A 9,132-nucleotide genomic window follows, 5' to 3' on the forward strand; every position below is an offset into this window, starting at 1 on the left:
CTGCTGAACCCCCCAGCGCCCAGGCAGGAGGTGCTGCTTTGTGTTCTCCCCTTCTGGATTTGAAATGTGAACTTCCAGCCTGGCAGAACTCTGTTTGGCTTCCCCTTGGGTGTAAAGCTGTAGTAGTGCTCCTTTTTTTTAGGAGCCACCCGTCCCTCCCCTCCTTTGCTCTCCTGAAGGGCTGTGGGTTTTGATTTCGTGATGGGCACGGCTGGCTGCTCTCTCTCCCTGACAACCCTCCTAAGATCTGGCTTCTCCTGCAAGATCCAGGTGCTCAGGGATGCTGGAGCAGATTTAAGGATGCCTTTCATGCCCACCTTCCTCACCTTACCCCCAGCCCACCCCTGTGTACCCCTGAAATGCTCCCAGCTGGTGGCACTCACTGATGCCAGGGGAAAAAAGAAAATATCCTGCAGCAAAGCAACGGGGGGCAGGAGGAGTTTGGGAAGGAAAACTCTTGATTCCCGTAATGGGAGTGGGGGAAACATCCCTTTTTTTTCCCTTTTTTTTTTTCCCTTCCTTTTTTTTTTTATTTAAGAGAAAAAGCAATTCCTAAAAAGCCCAAACTGATGCTCTGCCTTAAGGGCCTTGCTGTGCATTTCCAGCCTTGCCTCCAAAGGATTCACTCTGGTGGATGCTGGGAGCATCCAGCTCAGGGAAGCTCCTCCAGAGCCCAGAAGATTCTCACTCTGTAGGCACCACCCTCATCCAGGACATTTCCTGGGCACATCTGCTGGCTTTTATTTGGTTTTTTTATTTAAAAAAATCAGTGAGTTCCAGATTTCTGGTGAGGGGAGCGATGGGATGAGCACAGTTTTTCCTGCAGGGACACTTCCAGTGGGTTCCCAGTCTGGCCTGGTGAAAACCCATCACCTCCTGCTTCCCTCTCCATTATCTTCTCCTTGAGCCTGCTCAGAATTCTTGATTTCTGGTGAGGGGAGCGATGGGATGAGCACGGGAAGCTCAGAGCTGGTGGGATGGGGCTGACTCTTCCTGATAACCAGTTTTTCCAGAAGAGACCCACATCCAACTGGTTTTTAAACAAATATATTTTATGCTCCATGGAGGCCAGCTAAGAGTGACCTTAAAGAGCCAGATCTTTATTTCTCCACCTGCGGCCAAAAACCAGAGCTGGAGGTGTCTGAAATCTGATTTTGTGGGGGTTTTCCTGTGGATTTCCTCAGCCTGGGACCTGAAAATGCAGGGATTTCCGAGTCACCTGTTTCCAGTGAGTTTAGTAACCCTCAGTGGATTTTTCTTCCATCAGTTTCTCAATCCTCAGTGGATTTCATCTCTTCCATCAGTTTGGCTGATGCCCAGAATCCCTGGAAAGCTCTGAGCACCCACAGCATCCGCATCCAGGCCATGGGATGGTTTGGCTTGGCTTGGTTTGGAAGGGACCTGGAAGCTCCTCTTGCTCCCACCTCCCACTGGAATTTGGGAGAAGCCCAGCCGAAATTTGGGCTCTGCTGAGGCCGGGTTTCGAGCTCATCCCTTTTCTCCTCTGTTTCTGGGATGGATCTCCGGCAGGAATTTAACTTTTCCCACTATGAAACCTCACAATTCCCGCCTGGGTGACTTTGGAGAACCATTTAGCCTGGGGAAAAACCTTTCAGGTTTGGCCCAAATCCAACCCTAAAAGGAGAGCACAGCCTGTGAGGGTGACCAGGAGGGAAACGTGGCCATTCCTGGTGGAACCACTCCAAGTGCAGAGGGAAAACCAGGCTGGGGATCCCACCAGGCAGTCGCTGATCTCTCCTAGTGCCCAGTAAAGCCTTTAATTGCCCAATAAATGCTCTGGCAGGAACCATTTGACGCCCAGCGCCAGCAATTAGCACTTCTTTATTATTGCACTTCTTTATTTGTGTCCTGCCCGCCCCGATCTCCCGGCTCCCAGGTGGGATTGTTCGGAGATTCCCTGGGTTCAGGGAGAGGAGAGGTGATGCTGTGAAAAACGCCAATCACTCGTTTTTAGAATTTTAAATTTTTAAAAGTTTAATAGTAATTAAATGGTTATAAAAATAGCAATACAATTAGAGTAATAATAATTTGGGCAATTTGGATTAGGACAATATGAGACAATAAAAACAAAGAGTTAAGGACGGTCTCGGTATCTTTTCTGGCCCCGAAAAAGGCCCCACGTTAACAGAGGATTAACCCTTAAAAGCAACAGCCTGTTGCATATTCATACACCTCATCCATGATGCAGAAATTCCATTCAAACACAGGATTCTGTCTGGGCAGTGTCAGCTTCTTCCTCTGAATCCTGACAGCATCTTCCGGGCTGAGCCAGGTCGGATGAAATTCATTTCTTCTGATAATGGGGCAATAAATTCTCTTTCTCTGAAAGATTCGGGTGTCCTGTGGCTGCTATCTAAGTGTGAGTCCTTTCTTTAAAAAAATATCTTACATAGCATAGTTTCTATTTTAACATTGTTATAACCTAAAACTATATTTAACACACCACTTAAGAAAATTAATACAGCATTACTTTCTAACACGACACATATCATATTCATTTTAATATTTGCAAAAAGCCAATCATAAAATACCCAGTTTTCACAATGCCACTCCACAGAGCTTTTCTGGTGCTCAGGGATTGACTTTGGGCTTCCAGGGAATGCACAAAAACCCCTGGAGTTGGCTCCAGTCTTTCAGCAATTGGTGCTGCTGCCACCAAGGGCTCCTTGCTCAGCTGGAGAAAATATCCTGGTCACTTTTTGCAGTCAAAAATGCTCATTTATTGCTGATTTGCTGCAGGAGCAAACGACTGGCATCATTCAGGAGGATGAGTGGGAATCCAAGGCCGGGCATGTGGTTCTAAGGAAGGAAAGGCTGGGATCTGCAGCAGGGCCAGGGGAAGGAGGAGAAGGAGAGAAGAGCTCCCTGCCTGATGCCCACTGGCAGCAGGAAGGACAAAAGGGCTTCCCAAATGTGAGAAATAGCTCCTCACTCCTCAGAGTTTAGGAAGGTTTGTTAAACCTTATCAAAAACACAACTGAACAATGAAAAAACGTTACGGAGCCGGGCACAAAATATTTTCCTCGCCATGAGCTCAGCCTGGACACCATGGAGGTTTTTCCTTTTTAACCCTTTAACCCCTCCCAAAGTTCTGTCCATCAACCCCTTCTTTGCTGTCCAGTGGTAGAGATCTCTTCCCCAAATCCTGATTGGAATTCAGGTGTGTGACGGTGCTCACAGGGGTCCCAGGATGAGGGAAGAGACAAGGATCTGACTCCACGTTTCAGAAGGCTGATTTATTATTTTATGATATATATTACACTAAAACTATACTAAAAGAATAGAAGAAAGGATTTCATCAGAAGGCTAGCTAAGCTGAGAATAGAAAGGAATGATAACAAAGGTTTGTGTCTCAGACAGAGAGTCCGAGCCAGCTGGGCTGTGATTGGCCATTAATTACAAACATCCAGCATGGGCCAATCACAGATCCCCCTGGTGCATCCCTCAGCAGCAGATAATCAATGTTTGCATTTTGTTCCTGAGGCCTCTCAGCTTCTCAGGAGGAAAAATCCCAAGGAAAGGGTTTTTCATAAAAGTTGTCTGTGACACAGGTGTTCCACAGTGACAAGCCAGCCCTCCCAGATGTCCCTTGATAACCAGGGGGTAGAACACAACTATAAATCTATTAAACTTTTCTTAGCCTATGTACATGATATTTGTCCATTAATGGTGAGAGTCAATCATGGCATTCCTCATCTATCCCACCAGAGCACCTCTCCCTGCAGTGCTGCCAGCTCTGGATGGACCCCAGATTGGAAATCCCAGCTCAGCTTTGGGGCAGCCCGAGCAGGCTGGAGCTGCCTTGGAGGGAAATGAACCCAGGACATCCCTCTGGCTGCCCTGGATGGCTCCAGCCCCTGGCAGGGGGCTCAGAGACCTTGGCACAGAGCCCAGGACACCCGTGCCTTTGATTTTAACCCACGGAAAAAATTACCAACTTTATATGAGGAATTACAAGCCACAGAAGTTTAGCTAGAATGATAGTGAATTTATCACAGGGTGGAAAAAGAGAATTTTGGGGTTTTCAGAATGGGGGTTCAGAGGCCAAGATGGAGGAATCTAGGTGTGTCTTGTCCTCCTTCTTCTTGTCCTCCATCCTTTGGGTGATGGTGACACTTCTGGATTGGTTTAGAGTAGAGACAGACTGTCTAGCATGGGTGATAGGTATTGGAAAATGATTGTAAATAAAGTACAGGTAGTTCTTAGTATAAAAAGATAACACCACCCTGAGGGTGGGCAGTGTGCCACGGACTGACCTGCTGGACAGATCTCAGCAGGTCAGGAAAAGAATGTTATAGATAATAGAGAATGAACAACCTTGAGAAGCAGAACAGAAGAATCCTGACTCCTTCTTTGGTTGCCAGGCTGGGAAAAAAGAGACTGACACATCTCAGGGTCACTGTGACCACAGAGACCCCCGAGATGGAGGGAAATGAATCCCCCAGAGGGGGATGGAGATGTCCCTCAGCATCCCCTGAGGGTCCCCAGCTGCTGCCTGGCCAGAGCCAGGAGCCAAGGGATGGGGCAGGACTGCAAATTCCCATGGGGAGCAGCCTGTCCCAGCCAGTAAATCCACTACACCCCCAGCGCTGGTTTGACTCTGTTCTTTGGGGGCGCCCTGCAGTTTTGGGGAGCTGTGGGGCATCCCCAGGTATCGCTGCCTGGGGGTCTGTGTACAAATCCCAAACGGGATGGGGCTGCTAGGAATGTGCCTTGAGCTGTTTATCTTCCAGCATCAGTCTCATTACATGGTTATGACAATGGGAAGATGCCAGCAGCTCATGTTCCCGGCAGGAGACAAAGAAATGCATGTTACACCTTCCTTTAAAAGTTTTTGACCAATCACACAACACATAAGCATATTGACAGGAGTTCTATCCAACCACTGTAAGTACACGTACCTTCCGTCAAACAATGCTCGCTTATTTTGAATGTAATACCTTCTTACAAGCATTAAAATACAATCCATAGGGCTCCATTAATAAGCTAAGAACTTCCTAAGATCTTGGTAGATATACTTTCCTGTAGCTTAGGGAGGTATTCTAGCCAAGCGTTAATACACAGACCATGGTTCTATTTGTCCTTACTTGTCTACTTCTTATAAAAACATTCTGCCTTTCTGCTGACAAATCTCATGGCTACAGCTTAACTCTAATCACACTTCTGCTGTCTCTGAGGCCTGCCTTTTGTAGCATTCCTAAAACGCTCTGATTTTAAGGATTCCCACACCCCGGATGGATGAGCCTCTCGGAGTGCTGCAGGGGAGAGCGGATTGGGCAGCACCTTCCTCCCCACCCTCTTCCTCCTCCTCCTGCTCCTGCTCCTGCTCTCCCCAGCAGAGGAGCAGCATCCCCGTCCCCATCTCCATCTCCCGCTCTGCGGATCCAACTGGTAATGGCCGGGCTGATTGACTGCAGATTTCCCCGTAGCCGAGCTTAATTAGCAAGCTAATCAGCTCTGGGGATGGTTCCAATTTATTTATTGCCTGGTGGCTGCCACTTCATCGGCCCGGCCAGTTCACGCTGGCATTGCCGAGCTTTTGTGCCAGGTGAGGAATAATTGGGGGTTTCATGCTCCCGGGCAGGGCTGGGATGTAGAATTCCCTCCCTGCGAGCTGAGGGAAGGGATGAGCGGCTCTGGATCGCCACGGGGATGGGTTTTGCAGGCAGGCAGAGAAAAGCAGCGAGTTCTTTGCACTCAAACACCCAAAATAGTCCTTGGAGCAGGGACAGGGCAGCCAAAGGCAGCGTGGTCCCTGGGTCACCTCTTCTGAAGCGAGACTCTTACAGCTTGTGCTTCTTCTTCACTCCAGCAGTGCAGAAGGGATTTAAAAGAGAATTTTATTTTGCTTTTTTAAGAGGTAATTTTTTTTCCTGGATTTTCCTTTCCCACTGAAATTACTGGGAAAGTGGCATCAGTGTTCCCTGGGTGAGGCACCTCTGGGCTGAGGAGGCAAAGGAGAAAGGGCAGCACTGCTGGTGGGGCAGACAGAGTCTCTCTCCCAAGTGTTGGGGAGCCAGGGAAACAGGATTTGCAGCGTGGGGAAAAAAATCCCCATCCTTGGCTCCTGGCCCTCCAGATGTGGGACAGAGGTGTGGGATGACAGCAAGAAAAGGAGGGAAGGGAATGGGATTTCCACACCTTCGTTCCCTGCTGCAGAGAGGAAGCAGAGGGAAGAGAGGCAGGATGAGCAAAGGGAGGAAAACAGCAGGAGGAGGCACCTGCAAAGGCAAGAATGCACTCCTCAATCCCCTGAAGGCATCCAGCCTCCAGCTGGAAACCTGGGGAAGATGGAGAGACCCCCCACACCTTGTCAGTTGGCTCTCATATGTAACAGATCCACATTTTAAGGAAAAATAATTAAGGAGAAAAGGCCTTGCTGCTCATTGGAGCCTGCCTGGCTCGAGCTGCCGGATCCATTCCCCTCCTGTTGATCCCAGGGCCCTCCAGTGCTGGTGTTTTCTCCTGTGGAGACACTTTTGGGCAGTAATTAGCAATAATTGAGTCATTTCCCCTCTCTCTGATGAGCCAGGAGGTGGGTGGGGCTCAGGGCTTTGTCACCCCCTCTGGACCTGGTGCCTTGGGGACAGGGGGTGACAATGCCAGGGGGGAATTTCCCCATCCTTCCCTCTCCTCTGGGATGCCCAGCTCATCCCTGGAAGTGTCCCAGGCCAGGCTGGGCAGGGCCTGGAGACACCTGGGCTGGTGGGAGGCTGGAATGGGATGAGGTTTAAGGTGTCTTCCCACCCAAACCTTCCTGTGGGTCCTGCAGGATTCTGTGGGACATCCTGGAGCTGAGGCACAGCAGGCAGGGAGGTGAGGGCTGGATAAACCCAGGGAAATGGGGGATTGGGATGTGGATAAACCCAGGGAAATGGGGATTGGGAGCTGGATAAAGCCAGGGAAATGGGGGACGGGGAGCTGGATAAAGCCAGGGAAATGGGGGACGGGGAGCTGGATAAAGCCAGGGAAATGGGGGACGGGGAGCTGGATAAAGCCAGGGAAATGGGGGACGGGGAGCTGGATAAAGCCAGGGAAATGGGGGATTGGGAGGTGAACAAATCCAGGGAGATGGGGGATTTGGAGCTGGATGGATCCAGGGAAATGGAGAACTGGGAGCTGGATGGATCCAGGGAAATGGGGGATTGGGAGCTGGATAAACCCAGGGAAATGGGGATTGGGAGGTGGAGGGATCCAGGGAAGTAAAAGGATTGGGAGCTGGGTAAATCCAGGGAAATGGGGGACTGGGAGCTGGATAAACCCATGGAAAAGAAGGATTGGGAGCTGGATAAATCCAGGGAAATGGGGATTGGGAGCTGGGCGGATCCAGGGAAGTAAAAGGATTGGGAGCTGGGTAAATCCGGGGAAATGGGGGATTGGGAGGTGAACAAATCCAGGGAGATGGGGGATTGGGAGCTGGATGGATCCAGGGAAATGAAGGATTGGGAGCTGGGTGGATCCAGGGAAATGGGGGATTGGGATCTGGATTAATCCAGGGAGGTGGCGATTGGGAGCTGGATGGATCCAGGGAAGTAAAAGGATTTGGGGCTGGATAAATCCAGGGAAATGGGGGAGTGATAGGAGCTGGATAATCCAGGGAAATGGGGATTGGGAGCTGGATAAATCCAGGGAAATGGGGGATTGGGAGCTGGATAAATCCAAAAAACCCTGGAATAATCAGGGGATGCTCCTGGCACCAGGAGAGCAGAGGGTTCCTGGCTGCAGCTCTGGAATCTCTCCTGCAGAGGGTCATTAGAGGGAGTAATTGGGATCACCTTACTTTACAAATGTTACTTTGCAGCACCAGGCAGGAAGACAGATCGATCTCAACTATTATTCATTAAGGAAAGTCCTTTATAAATCCCAAATTAACCATTTCTCTCGGAGAGAGCCTTCCCATTACCCTCCTTCGGCGGGGACTTATTGCCTCTCTGGAAATGGGGAAATCTGAAAATAATTGGGGAGGGGGCAGAAATAGCAGCTGTGGGCTTAGGAGCCCAGCATCTGGCTGAGAAAAAAAAAATAAAAAATACAGATGTGCGTCTGAAAAATGGCCATGAGCCTGATTCAGAGGGAATGGGGAACTCTCTGCACTGGTCTGTGCAGAAATCAAATTATATTTGAGGAGAGGGGATTTCAACCCAAATCCTGTTGGGGTTTGGGTGAAAAACACTAAGACAACTATTTTTTCTTTTTCTTTTTTTTTTTTTTTTCCAAGCAGTGGAGGGAAACCAAGCTGACAGGTTTCGCGTCAAGGCTGCCAGCAAAAAAAAAAAACCAAACAACCCAATTCCTTAATTTGTATAACCCATCCCCATGGTTTCTTTTGGCCGTTCTGGGAATGCCAGCAAGGGAGGCAGATTCTTCCAGAGCTCTTTGGGCCAAACTCACCTTTTCCCACATTTCCGAGTATGGATGCTTTCGCAGCAAAACCAGAAATCTTGAAGAGGATCAAAACAGGGAGGAAAACAGTAAAAATTCCTGTTTATACTCAGGCTGTTGCAATTTTTATCGCTTCAGGTAGCATCAAGAGGTGCTAACTTAAGAAAAAAACCCAATCACTGCAAATGGCCCTTTTGGGGAGGCCATTTCTGGGGTCTTGTAGAGAAGATTGGGAGCCCCAGGCAGTTGGCAGCACACAGTGGGGAACGCTCTCCTGGAAAAGGATCACCGGGAATCCCCGGGCTGTCTTTTGCTGGGTTAATTAACAAATGTGAGCACTCAAACCCGGCCATGGTTCCTTTGCCACTCGGGGCCAAAATACCCGATTTCCAGCGTGGTTTTAGGGCTCTGACTCAATGCAGCTCAGCATAAAACAGCCCCGGTTTCACCGCCCGCTCAGCCGATGCCCCTGCCTGGCGATCATTCCCCCGGGGATGAATTCCCGTTGCCCCGCAGGTGCTGGTGCGGAGCATCCCGGGAGCATCCTCAGGGCATCCTGGGAGCATCCCTGGAGCATCCCGGGAGCATCCCGGAAACACCCTGGGAGCATCCTGGGATCATCCTGCGAGCATCCTCGGATCATCCTGGGAGCATCCTGGGAGCATCCCGGGACCATCCTTGGAGCATCCTCGGAGCATCCTGGGAGCATCCTGGGAGCATCCCGGGACC

Source organism: Geospiza fortis, unplaced genomic scaffold, assembly GCF_000277835.1.
Source record: "Geospiza fortis unplaced genomic scaffold, GeoFor_1.0 scaffold179, whole genome shotgun sequence".
NCBI lineage: Eukaryota > Metazoa > Chordata > Aves > Passeriformes > Thraupidae > Geospiza > Geospiza fortis.